This window comes from Ascidia mentula, chromosome 1 (assembly GCF_947561715.1).
Source record: "Ascidia mentula chromosome 1, kaAscMent1.1, whole genome shotgun sequence".
Lineage (NCBI taxonomy): Eukaryota > Metazoa > Chordata > Ascidiacea > Phlebobranchia > Ascidiidae > Ascidia > Ascidia mentula.
Window position 1 is genome coordinate 15460386 of NC_138566.1, and position 13341 is coordinate 15473726.

Below are 13341 nucleotides of genomic sequence, written 5' to 3' on the forward strand. Positions count from 1 at the left end.
TGGGATAGGATGGACTCTGTTTTTTTCGAGCCCCAAGCCCACTTAACAATGGGAGACATAGGCTGGACTCTGTTTTTTTCGCGACCCACTTAACAATGGGCGAGATAGGGCCGAAGTTAAGACTGGGTGGGATAGGCTGGACTCTGTTTTTTTCGAGCCCCAAGCCCACTTAACAATGGGAGACATAGGCTGGACTCTGTTTTTTTCGCGACCCACTTAACAATGGGCGAGATAGGGCCGAAGTTAAGACTGGGTGGGATAGGCTGGACTCTGTTTTTTTCGAGCCCCAAGCCCACTTAACAATGGGAGACATAGGCTGGACTCTGTTTTTTTCGCGACCCACTTAACAATGGGCGAGATAGGGCCGAAGTTATGACTGGGTGGGATAGGCTGGACTCTGTTTTTTTCGAGCCCCAAGCCCACTTAACAATGGGAGACATAGGCTGTACTCTGTTTTTTTCGCGACCCACTTAACAATGGGCGAGATAGGGCCGAAGTTAAGACTGGGTGGGATAGGCTGGACTCTGTTTTTTTCGAGCCCCAAGCCCACTTAACAATGGGAGACATAGGCTGTACTCTGTTTTTTTCGCGACCCACTTAACAATGGGCGAGATAGGGCCGAAGTTAAGACTGGGTGGGATAGGCTGGACTCTGTTTTTTTCGAGCCCCAAGCCCACTTAACAATGGGAGACATAGGCTGTACTCTGTTTTTTTCGAGCCCCAAGCCCACTTAACAATGGGAGACATAGGCTGGACTCTGTTTTCTTCGCGACCCACTTAACAATGGGCGAGATAAGGCCGAAGTTAAGACTGGGTGGGATAGGCTGGACTCTGTTTTTTTCCAGCCCCAAGCCCACTTAACAATGGGCGACATAGGCTGGACTCTGTTTTTTTCGAGCCCCAAGCCCACTTAACAATGGGAGACATAGGCTGGACTCTGTTTTTTTCGAGCCCCAAGCCCACTTAACAATGGGCGACATAGGCTAGACTGTTTTTTTCGCGACCAACTTAACAATGGGCGAGATAGGGCCGAAGTTAAGACTGGGTGGGATAGGCTGTACTCTGTTTTTTTCGAGCCCCAAGCCCACTTAACAATGGGAGACATAGGCTGGACTCTGTTTTTTTCGCGACCCACTTAACAATGGGCGAGATAGGGCCGACATTAAGACTGGGTGGGGTAGGCTGCACTCTGTTTTCTTCGCGACCCACTTAACAATGGGCGAGATAGGGCCGAAGTTAAGACTGGGTGGGATAGGCTGGACTCTGCTTTTTTCGAGCCCCAAGCCCACTTAACAATGGGAGACATAGGCTGGACTCTGTTTTCTTCGCGACCCACTTAACAATGGGCGAGATAGGGCCGAAGTTAAGACTGGGTGGGATAGGCTGGACTCTGTTTTTTTTCGAGCCCCAAGCCCACTTAACAATGGGCGACATAGGCTGGACTCTGTTTTTTTCGAGCCCCAAGCCCACTTAACAATGGGAGACATAGGCTGGACTCTGTTTTTTTCGAGCCCCAAGCCCACTTAACAATGGGCGACATAGGCTGGACTGTTTTTTTCGCGACCAACTTAACAATGGGCGAGATAGGGCCGAAGTTAAGACTGGGTGGGATAGGCTGTACTGTGTTTTTTTCGAGCCCCAAGCCCACTTAACAATGGGAGACATAGGCTGGACTCTGTTTTTTTCGCGACCCACTTAACAATGGGCGAGATAGGGCCGAAATTAAGACTGGGTGGGGTAGGCTGGACTCTGTTTTCTTCGCGACCCACTTAACAATGGGCGAGATAGGGCCGAAGTTAAGACTGGGTGGGATAGGCTGGACTCTGTTTTTTTCGAGCCCCAAGCCCACTTAACAATGGGAGACATAGGCTGGACTCTGTTTTTTTCGCGACCCACTTAACAATGGGCGAGATAGGGCCGAAGTTAAGACTGGGTGGGATAGGCTGGACTCTGTTATTTTCGAGCCCCAAGCCCACTTAACAATGGGAGACATAGGCTGGACTCTGTTTTATTCGCGACCCACTTAACAATGGGCGAGATAGGGCCGAAGTTAAGACTGGGTGGGATAGGCTGGACTCTGTTTTTTTTCGAGCCCCAAGCCCACTTAACAATGGGCGACATAGGCTGGACTCTGTTTTTTTCGAGCCCCAAGCCCACTTAACAATGGGCGACATAGGCTGGACTGTTTTTTCCCGACCAACTTAACAATGGGCGAGATAGGGCCGAAGTTAAGACTGGGTGGGATAGGCTGTACTCTGTTTTTTTCGAGCCCCAAGCCCACTTAACAATGGGAGACATAGGCTGGACTCTGTTTTTTTCGCGACCCACTTAACAATGGGCGAGATAGGGCCGAAATTAAGACTGGGTGGGGTAGGCTGGACTCTGTTTTCTTCGCGACCCACTTAACAATGGGCGAGATAGGGCCGAAGTTAAGACTGGGTGGGATAGGCTGGACTCTGTTTTTTTCGAGCCCCAAGCCCACTTAACAATGGGAGACATAGGCTGGACTCTGTTTTTTTCGCGACCCACTTAACCATGGGCGAGATAGGGCCGAAGTTAAGACTGGGTGGGATAGGCTGGACTCTGTTTTTTTCGAGCCCCAAGCCCACTTAACAATGGGAGACATAGGCTGGACTCTGTTTTTTTCGCGACCCACTTAACAATGGGCGAGATAGGGCCGAAGTTAAGACTGGGTGGGATAGGCTGAACAATGGGAGACATAGGCTGGACTCTGTTTTTTTCGAGCCCCAAGCCCACTTAACAATGGGCGACATAGGCTGGACTGTTTTTTTCGCGACCAACTTAACAATGGGCGAGATAGGGCCGAAGTTAAGACTGGGTGGGATAGGCTGTACTCTGTTTTTTTCGAGCCCCAAGCCCACTTAACAATGGGAGACATAGGCTGGACTCTGTTTTTTTCGCGACCCACTTAACAATGGGCGAGATAGGGCCGAAATTAAGACTGGGTGGGATAGGCTGGACTCTGTTTTCTTCGCGACCCACTTAACAATGGGCGAGATAGGGCCGAAGTTAAGACTGGGTGGGATAGGCTGGACTCTGTTTTTTTCGAGCCCCAAGCCCACTTAACAATGGGAGACATAGGCTGGACTCTGTTTTTTTCGCGACCCACTTAACAATGGGCGAGATAGGGCCGAAGTTAAGACTGGGTGGGATAGGCTGGACTCTGTTTTTTTTCGAGCCCCAAGCCCACTTAACAATGGGCGACATAGGCTGGACTCTGTTTTTTTCGAGCCCCAAGCCCACTTAACAATGGGAGACATAGGCTGGACTCTGTTTTTTTCGAGCCCCAAGCCCACTTAACAATGGGCGACATAGGCTGGACTGTTTTTTCCCGACCAACTTAACAATGGGCGAGATAGGGCCGAAGTTAAGACTGGGTGGGATAGGCTGTACTCTGTTTTTTTCGAGCCCCAAGCCCACTTAACAATGGGAGACATAGGCTGGACTCTGTTTTTTTCGCGACCCACTTAACAATGGGCGAGATAGGGCCGAAATTAAGACTGGGTGGGGTAGGCTGGACTCTGTTTTCTTCGCGACCCACTTAACAATGGGCGAGATAGGGCCGAAGTTAAGACTGGGTGGGATAGGCTGGACTCTGTTTTTTTCGAGCCCCAAGCCCACTTAACAATGGGAGACATAGGCTGGACTCTGTTTTTTTCGCGACCCACTTAACCATGGGCGAGATAGGGCCGAAGTTAAGACTGGGTGGGATAGGCTGGACTCTGTTATTTTCGAGCCCCAAGCCCACTTAACAATGGGAGACATAGGCTGGACTCTGTTTTTTTCGCGACCCACTTAACAATGGGCGAGATAGGGCCGAAGTTAAGACTGGGTGGGATAGGCTGAACAATGGGAGACATAGGCTGGACTCTGTTTTTTTCGAGCCCCAAGCCCACTTAACAATGGGCGACATAGGCTGGACTGTTTTTTTCGCGACCAACTTAACAATGGGCGAGATAGGGCCGAAGTTAAGACTGGGTGGGATAGGCTGTACTCTGTTTTTTTCGAGCCCCAAGCCCACTTAACAATGGGAGACATAGGCTGGACTCTGTTTTTTTCGCGACCCACTTAACAATGGGCGAGATAGGGCCGAAATTAAGACTGGGTGGGATAGGCTGGACTCTGTTTTCTTCGCGACCCACTTAACAATGGGCGAGATAGGGCCGAAGTTAAGACTGGGTGGGATAGGCTGGACTCTGTTTTTTTCGAGCCCCAAGCCCACTTAACAATGGGAGACATAGGCTGGACTCTGTTTTTTTCGCGACCCACTTAACAATGGGCGAGATAGGGCCGAAGTTAAGACTGGGTGGGATAGGCTGGACTCTGTTTTTTTCGAGCCCCAAGCCCACTTAACAATGGGAGACATAGGCTGGACTCTGTTTTTTTCGCGACCCACTTAACAATGGGCGAGATAGGGCCGAAGTTAAGACTGGGTGGGATAGGCTGGACTCTGTTTTTTTCGAGCCCCAAGCCCAGTTAACAATGGGAGACATAGGCTGGACTCTGTTTTTTTCGCGACCCACTTAACAATGGGCGAGATAGGGCCGAAGTTAAGACTGGGTGGGATAGGCTGGACTCTGTTTTCTTCGCGACCCACTTAACAATGGGCGAGATAGGGCCGAAGTTAAGACTGGGTGGGATAGGCTGGACTCTGTTTTTTTCGAGCCCCAAGCCCACTTAACAATGGGAGACATAGGCTGGACTCTGTTTTTTTCGAGCCCCAAGCCCACTTAACAATGGGCGACATAGGCTGGACTCTGTTTTTTTCGCGACCAACTTAACAATGGGCGAGATAGGGCCGAAGTTAAGACTGGGTGGGATAGGCTGGACTCTGTTTTTTTCGAGCCCCAAGCCCACTTAACAATGGGAGACATAGGCTGGACTCTGTTTTTTTCGCGACCCACTTAACAATGGGCGAGATAGGGCCGAAGTTAAGACTGGGTGGGATAGGCTGGACTCTGTTTTTTTCGAGCCCCAAGCCCACTTAACAATGGGAGACATAGGCTGGACTCTGTTTTTTTCGCGACCCACTTAACAATGGGCGAGATAGGGCCGAAGTTAAGACTGGGTGGGATAGGCTGGACTCTGTTTTTTTTCGAGCCCCAAGCCCACTTAACAATGGGCGACATAGGCTGGACTCTGTTTTTTTCGAGCCCCAAGCCCACTTAACAATGGGAGACATAGGCTGGACTCTGTTTTTTTCGAGCCCATAGCCCACTTAACAATGGGCGACATAGGCTGGACTGTTTTTTTCGCGACCAACTTAACAATGGGCGAGAAAGGGCCGAAGTTAAGACTGGGTGAGATAGGCTGTACTCTGTTTTTTTCGAGCCCCAAGCCCACTTAACAATGGGCGACATAGGCTGGACTCTGTTTTTTTCGAGCCCCAAGCCCACTTAACAATGGGCGACATAGGCTGGACTCTGTTTTTTTCGAGCCCCAAGCCCACTTAACAATGGGAGACATAGGCTGGACTCTGTTTTTTTCGAGCCCCAAGCCCACTTAACAATGGGCGACATAGGCTGGACTGTTTTTTTCGCGACCAACTTAACAATGGGCGAGATAGGGCCGAAGTTAAGACTGGGTGGGATAGGCTGTACTCTGTTTTTTTCGAGCCCCAAGCCCACTTAACAATGGGAGACATAGGCTGGACTCTGTTTTTTTCGCGACCCACTTAACAATGGGCGAGATAGGGCCGAAATTAAGACTGGGTGGGGTAGGCTGGACTCTGTTTTCTTCGCGACCCACTTAACAATGGGCGAGATAGGGCCGAAGTTAAGACTGGGTGGGATAGGCTGGACTCTGTTTTTTTCGAGCCCCAAGCCCACTTAACAATGGGAGACATAGGCTGGACTCTGTTTTTTTCGAGCCCCAAGCCCACTTAACAATGGGAGACATAGGCTGGACTCTGTTTTTTTCGCGACCCACTTAACAATGGGCGAGATAGGGCCGAAGTTAAGACTGGGTGGGATAGGCTGGACTCTGTTTTTTTCGAGCCCCAAGCCCACTTAACAATGGGAGACATAGGCTGGACTCTGTTTTTTTCGCGACCCACTTAACAATGGGCGAGATAGGGCCGAAGTTAAGACTGGGTGGGATAGGCTGGACTCTGTTTTTTTCGAGCCCCAAGCCCACTTAACAATGGGAGACATAGGCTGTACTCTGTTTTTTTCGCGACCCACTTAACAATGGGCGAGATAGGGCCGAAATTAAGACTGGGTGGGATAGGCTGGACTCTGTTTTTTTCGAGCCCCAAGCCCACTTAACAATGGGAGACATAGGCTGTACTCTGTTTTTTTCGAGCCCCAAGCCCACTTAACAATGGGAGACATAGGCTGGACTCTGTTTTCTTCGCGACCCACTTAACAATGGGCGAGATAAGGCCGAAGTTAAGACTGGGTGGGATAGGCTGGACTCTGTTTTTTTCCAGCCCCAAGCCCACTTAACAATGGGAGACATAGGCTGGACTCTGTTTTTTTCGAGCCCCAAGCCCACTTAACAATGGGAGACATAGGCTGGACTCTGTTTTTTTCGAGCCCCAAGCCCACTTAACAATGGGCGACATAGGCTGGACTGTTTTTTTCGCGACCAACTTAACAATGGGCGAGATAGGGCCGAAGTTAAGACTGGGTGGGATAGGCTGTACTCTGTTTTTTTCGAGCCCCAAGCCCACTTAACAATGGGAGACATAGGCTGGACTCTGTTTTTTTCGCGACCCACTTAACAATGGGCGAGATAGGGCCGAAATTAAGACTGGGTGGGGTAGGCTGGACTCTGTTTTCTTCGCGACCCACTTAACAATGGGCGAGATAGGGCCGAAGTTAAGACTGGGTGGGATAGGCTGGACTCTGTTTTTTTCGAGCCCCAAGCCCACTTAACAATGGGAGACATAGGCTGGACTCTGTTTTTTTCGCGACCCACTTAACAATGGGCGAGATAGGGCCGAAGTTAAGACTGGGTGGGATAGGCTGGACTCTGTTTTTTTCGAGCCCCAAGCCCACTTAACAATGGGAGACATAGGCTGGACTCTGTTTCTTTCGCGACCCACTTAACAATGGGCGAGATAGGGCCGAAGTTAAGACTGGGTGGGATAGGCTGGACTCTGTTTTTTTCGAGCCCCAAGCCCACTTAACAATGGGAGACATAGGCTGTACTCTGTTTTTTTCGCGACCCACTTAACAATGGGCGAGATAGGGCCGAAGTTAAGACTGGGTGGGATAGGCTGGACTCTGTTTTTTTCGAGCCCCAAGCCCACTTAACAATGGGAGACATAGGCTGTACTCTGTTTTTTTCGAGCCCCAAGCCCACTTAACAATGGGAGACATAGGCTGGACTCTGTTTTCTTCGCGACCCACTTAACAATGGGCGAGATAAGGCCGAAGTTAAGACTGGGTGGGATAGGCTGGACTCTGTTTTTTTCCAGCCCCAAGCCCACTTAACAATGGGCGACATAGGCTGGACTCTGTTTTTTTCGAGCCCCAAGCCCACTTAACAATGGGAGACATAGGCTGGACTCTGTTTTTTTCGAGCCCCAAGCCCACTTAACAATGGGCGACATAGGCTGGACTCTGTTTTTTTCGAGCCCCAAGCCCACTTAACAATGGGAGACATAGGCTGGACTCTGTTTTTTTCGAGCCCTAAGCCCACTTAACAATGGGAGACATAGGCTGGACTCTGTTTTTTTCGAGCCCCAAGCCCACTTAACAATGGGCGACATAGGCTGGACTGTTTTTTTCGCGACCAACTTAACAATGGGCGAGATAGGGCCGAAGTTAAGACTGGGTGGGATAGGCTGTACTCTGTTTTTTTCGAGCCCCAAGCCCACTTAACAATGGGAGACATAGGCTGGACTCTGTTTTTTTCGCGACCCACTTAACAATGGGCGAGATAGGGCCGAAATTAAGACTGGGTGGGATAGGCTGGACTCTGTTTTCTTCGCGACCCACTTAACAATGGGCGAGATAGGGCCGAAGTTAAGACTGGGTGGGATAGGCTGGACTCTGTTTTTTTCGAGCCCCAAGCCCACTTAACAATGGGAGACATAGGCTGGACTCTGTTTTTTTCGCGACCCACTTAACAATGGGCGAGATAGGGCCGAAGTTAAGACTGGGTGGGATAGGCTGGACTCTGTTTTTTTCGAGCCCCAAGCCCACTTAACAATGGGAGACATAGGCTGGACTCTGTTTTTTTCGCGACCCACTTAACAATGGGCGAGATAGGGCCGAAGTTAAGACTGGGTGGGATAGGCTGGACTCTGTTTTTTTCGAGCCCCAAGCCCACTTAACAATGGGAGACATAGGCTGGACTCTGTTTTTTTCGCGACCCACTTAACAATGGGCGAGATAGGGCCGAAGTTAAGACTGGGTGGGATAGGCTGGACTCTGTTTTCTTCGCGACCCACTTAACAATGGGCGAGATAGGGCCGAAGTTAAGACTGGGTGGGATAGGCTGGACTCTGTTTTTTTCGAGCCCCAAGCCCACTTAACAATGGGAGACATAGGCTGGACTCTGTTTTTTTCGCGACCCACTTAACAATGGGCGAGATAGGGCCGAAGTTAAGACTGGGTGGGATAGGCTGGACTCTGTTTTTTTCGAGCCCCAAGCCCACTTAACAATGGGAGACATAGGCTGGACTCTGTTTTTTTCGCGACCCACTTAACAATGGGCGAGATAGGGCCGAAGTTAAGACTGGGTGGGATAGGCTGGACTCTGTTTTTTTCGAGCCCCAAGCCCACTTAACAATGGGAGACATAGGCTGGACTCTGTTTTTTTCGCGACCCACTTAACAATGGGCGAGATAGGGCCGAAGTTAAGACTGGGTGGGATAGGCTGGACTCTGTTTTCTTCGCGACCCACTTAACAATGGGCGAGATAGGGCCGAAGTTAAGACTGGGTGGGATAGGCTGGACTCTGTTTTTTTCGAGCCCCAAGCCCACTTAACAATGGGCGACATAGGCTGGACTCTGTTTTTTTCGCGACCAACTTAACAATGGGCGAGATAGGGCCGAAGTTAAGACTGGGTGGGATAGGCTGGACTCTGTTTTTTTCGAGCCCCAAGCCCACTTAACAATGGGAGACATAGGCTGGACTCTGTTTTTTTCGCGACCCACTTAACAATGGGCGAGATAGGGCCGAAGTTAAGACTGGGTGGGATAGGCTGGACTCTGTTTTTTTCGAGCCCCAAGCCCACTTAACAATGGGAGACATAGGCTGGACTCTGTTTTTTTCGCGACCCACTTAACAATGGGCGAGATAGGGCCGAAGTTAAGACTGGGTGGGATAGGCTGGACTCTGTTTTTTTTCGAGCCCCAAGCCCACTTAACAATGGGCGACATAGGCTGGACTCTGTTTTTTTCGAGCCCCAAGCCCACTTAACAATGGGAGACATAGGCTGGACTCTGTTTTTTTCGAGCCCCAAGCCCACTTAACAATGGGCGACATAGGCTGGACTGTTTTTTTCGCGACCAACTTAACAATGGGCGAGATAGGGCCGAAGTTAAGACTCGGTGGGATAGGCTGTACTCTGTTTTTTTCGAGCCCCAAGCCCACTTAACAATGGGCGACATAGGCTGGACTCTGTTTTTTTCGAGCCCCAAGCCCACTTAACAATGGGCGACATAGGCTGGACTCTGTTTTTTTCGAGCCCCAAGCCCACTTAACAATGGGCGACATAGGCTGGACTGTTTTTTTCGCGACCAACTTAACAATGGGCGAGATAGGGCCGAAGTTAAGACTGGGTGGGATAGGCTGTACTCTGTTTTTTTCGAGCCCCAAGCCCACTTAACAATGGGAGACATAGGCTGGACTCTGTTTTTTTCGCGACCCACTCAACAATGGGCGAGATAGGGCCGAAATTAAGACTGGGTGGGGTAGGCTGGACTCTGTTTTCTTCGCGACCCACTTAACAATGGGCGATATAGGGCCGAAGTTAAGACTGGGTGGGATAGGCTGGACTCTGTTTTCTTCGCGACCCACTTAACAATGGGCGAGATAGGGCCGAAGTTAAGACTGGGTGGGATAGGCTGGACTCTGTTTTTTTCGAGCCCCAAGCCCACTTAACAATGGGCGACATAGGCTGGACTCTGTTTTTTTCGAGCCCCAAGCCCACTTAACAATGGGCGACATAGGCTGGACTCTGTTTTTTTCGAGCCCCAAGCCCACTTAACAATGGGCGACATAGGCTGGACTGTTTTTTTCGCGACCAACTTAACAATGGGCGAGATAGGGCCGAAGTTAAGACTGGGTGGGATAGGCTGTACTCTGTTTTTTTCGAGCCCCAAGCCCACTTAACAATGGGAGACATAGGCTGGACTCTGTTTTTTTCGCGACCCACTCAACAATGGGCGAGATAGGGCCGAAATTAAGACTGGGTGGGGTAGGCTGGACTCTGTTTTCTTCGCGACCCACTTAACAATGGGCGAGATAGGGCCGAAGTTAAGACTGGGTGGGATAGGCTGGACTCTGTTTTTTTTCGAGCCCCAAGCCCACTTAACAATGGGCGACATAGGCTGGACTCTGTTTTTTTCGAACCCCAAGCCCACTTAACAATGGGTGACATAGGCTGGACTCTGTTTTTTTCGAGCCCCAAGCCCACTTAACAATGGGCGACATAGGCTGGACTGTTTTTCTCGCGACCAACTTAACAATGGGCGAGATAGGGCCGAAGTTAAGACTGGGTGGGATAGGCTGTACTCTGTTTTTTTCGAGCCCCAAGCCCACTTAACAATGGGAGACATAGGCTGGAGTCTGTTTTTTTCGCGACCCAAGCCCACTTAACAATGGGAGACATAGGCTGGACTCTGTTTTTTTCGCGACCCACTTAACAATGGGCGAGATAGGGCCGAAGTTAAGACTGGGTGGGATAGGATGGACTCTGTTTTTTTCGAGCCCCAAGCCCACTTAACAATGGGAGACATAGGCTGGTCTCTGTTTTCTTCGCGACCCACTTAACAATGGGCGAGATAGGGCCGAAGTTAAGACTGGGTGGGATAGGCTGGACTCTGTTTTCTTCGCGACCCACTTAACAATGGGCGATATAGGGCCGAAGTTAAGACTGGGTGGGATAGGCTGGACTCTGTTTTCTTCGCGACCCACTTAACAATGGGCGAGATAGGGCCGAAGTTAAGACTGGGTGGGATAGGCTGGACTCTGTTTTTTTCGAGCCCCAAGCCCACTTAACAATGGGAGACATAGGCTGGACTCTGTTTTCTTCGCGACCCACTTAACAATGGGCGAGATAGGGCCGAAGTTAAGACTGGGTGGGATAGGCTGGACTCTGTTTTTTTCGAGCCCCAAGCCCACTTAACAATGGGCGACATAGGCTGGACTCTGTTTTTTTCGAGCCCCAAGCCCACATAACAATGGGCGACATCGGCTGGACTCTGTTTTTTTCACGACCAACTTAACAATGGGCGAGATAGGGCCGAAGTTAAGACTGGGTGGGATAGGCTGGACTCTGTTTTTTTCGAGCCCCAAGCCCACTTAACAATGGGAGACATAGGCTGGACTCTGTTTTTTTCGCGACCCACTTAACAATGGGCGAGATAGGGCCGAAGTTAAGACTGGGTGGGATAGGCTGGACTCTGTTATTTTCGCGACCCACTTAACAATGGGCGAGATAGGGCCGAAGTTAAGACTGGGTGGGATAGGCTGGACTCTGTTTTTTTCGAGCCCCAAGCCCACTTAACAATGGGAGACATAGGCTGGACTCTGTTTTTTTCGCGACCCACTTAACAATGGGCGAGATAGGGCCGAAGTTAAGACTGGGTGGGATAGGCTGGACTCTGTTTTTTTCGAGCACCAAGCCCACTTAACAATGGGAGACATAGGCTGGACTCTGTTTTTTTCGCGACCCACTTAACAATGGGCGAGATAGGGCCGAAATTAAGACTGGGTGGGATAGGCTGGACTCTGTTTTTTTCGAGCCCCAAGCCCACTTAACAATGGGCGACATAGGCTGGACTCTGTTTTTTTCGCGACCCACTTAACAATGGGCGAGATAGGGCCGAAGTTAAGACTGGGTGGGATAGGCTGGACTCTGTTTTTTTCGAGCCCCAAGCCCACTTAACAATGGGAGACATAGGCTGGACTCTGTTTTTTTCGCGACCCACTTAACAATGGGCGAGATAGGGCCGAAGTTAAGACTGGGTGGGATAGGCTGGACTCTGTTTTTTTCGAGCCCCAAGCCCACTTAACAATGGGAGACATAGGCTGTACTCTGTTTTTTTCGCGACCCACTTAAAAATGGGCGAGATAGGGCCGAAGTTAAGACTGGGTGGGATAGGCTGGACTCTGTTTTTTTCGAGCCCCAAGCCCACTTAACAATGGGAGACATAGGATGTACTCTGTTTTTTTCGAGCCCCAAGCCCACTTAACAATGGGAGACATAGGCTGGACTCTGTTTTCTTCGCGACCCACTTAACAATGGGCGAGATAGGGCCGAAGTTAAGACTGGGTGGGATAGGCTGGACCCTGTTTTTTTCGAGCCCCAAGCCCACTTAACAATGGGCGACATAGGCTGGACTCTGTTTTTTTCGCGACCCACTTAACAATGGGCGAGATAGGGCCGAAATTAAGACTGGGTGGGATAGGCTGGACTCTGTTTTCTTCGCGACCCACTTAACAATGGGCGAGATAGGGCCGAAGTTAAGACTGGGTGGGATAGGCTGGACTCTGTTTTTTTCGAGCCCCATGCCCACTTAACAATGGGAGACATAGGCTGGACTCTGTTTTTTTCGAGCCCCAAGCCCACTTAACAATGGGAGACATAGGCTGGACTCTGTTTTTTTCGCGACCCACTTAACAATGGGCGAGATAGGGCCGAAGTTAAGACTGGGTGGGATAGGCTGGACTCTGTTTTTTTCGAGCCCCAAGCCCACTTAACAATGGGCGACATAGGCTGGACTCTGTTTTTTTCGAGCCCCAAGCCCACTTAACAATGGGAGACATAGGCTGGACTGTTTTTTTCGCGACCAACTTAACAATGGGCGAGATAGGGCCGAAGTTAAGACTGGGTGGGATAGGCTGTACTCTGTTTTTTTCGAGCCCCAAGCCCACTTAACAATGGGAGACATAGGCTGGACTCTGTTTTTTTCGCGACCCACTTAACAATGGGCGAGATAGGGCCGAAGTTAAGACTGGGTGGGATAGGCTGGACTCTGTTTTTTTTCGAGCCCCAAGCCCACTTAACAATGGGCGACATAGGCTGGACTCTGTTTTTTTCGAGCCCCAAGCCCACTTAACAATGGGAGACATAGGCTGGACTCTGTTTTTTTCGAGCCCCAAACCCACTTAACAATGGGCGACATAGGCTGGACTGTT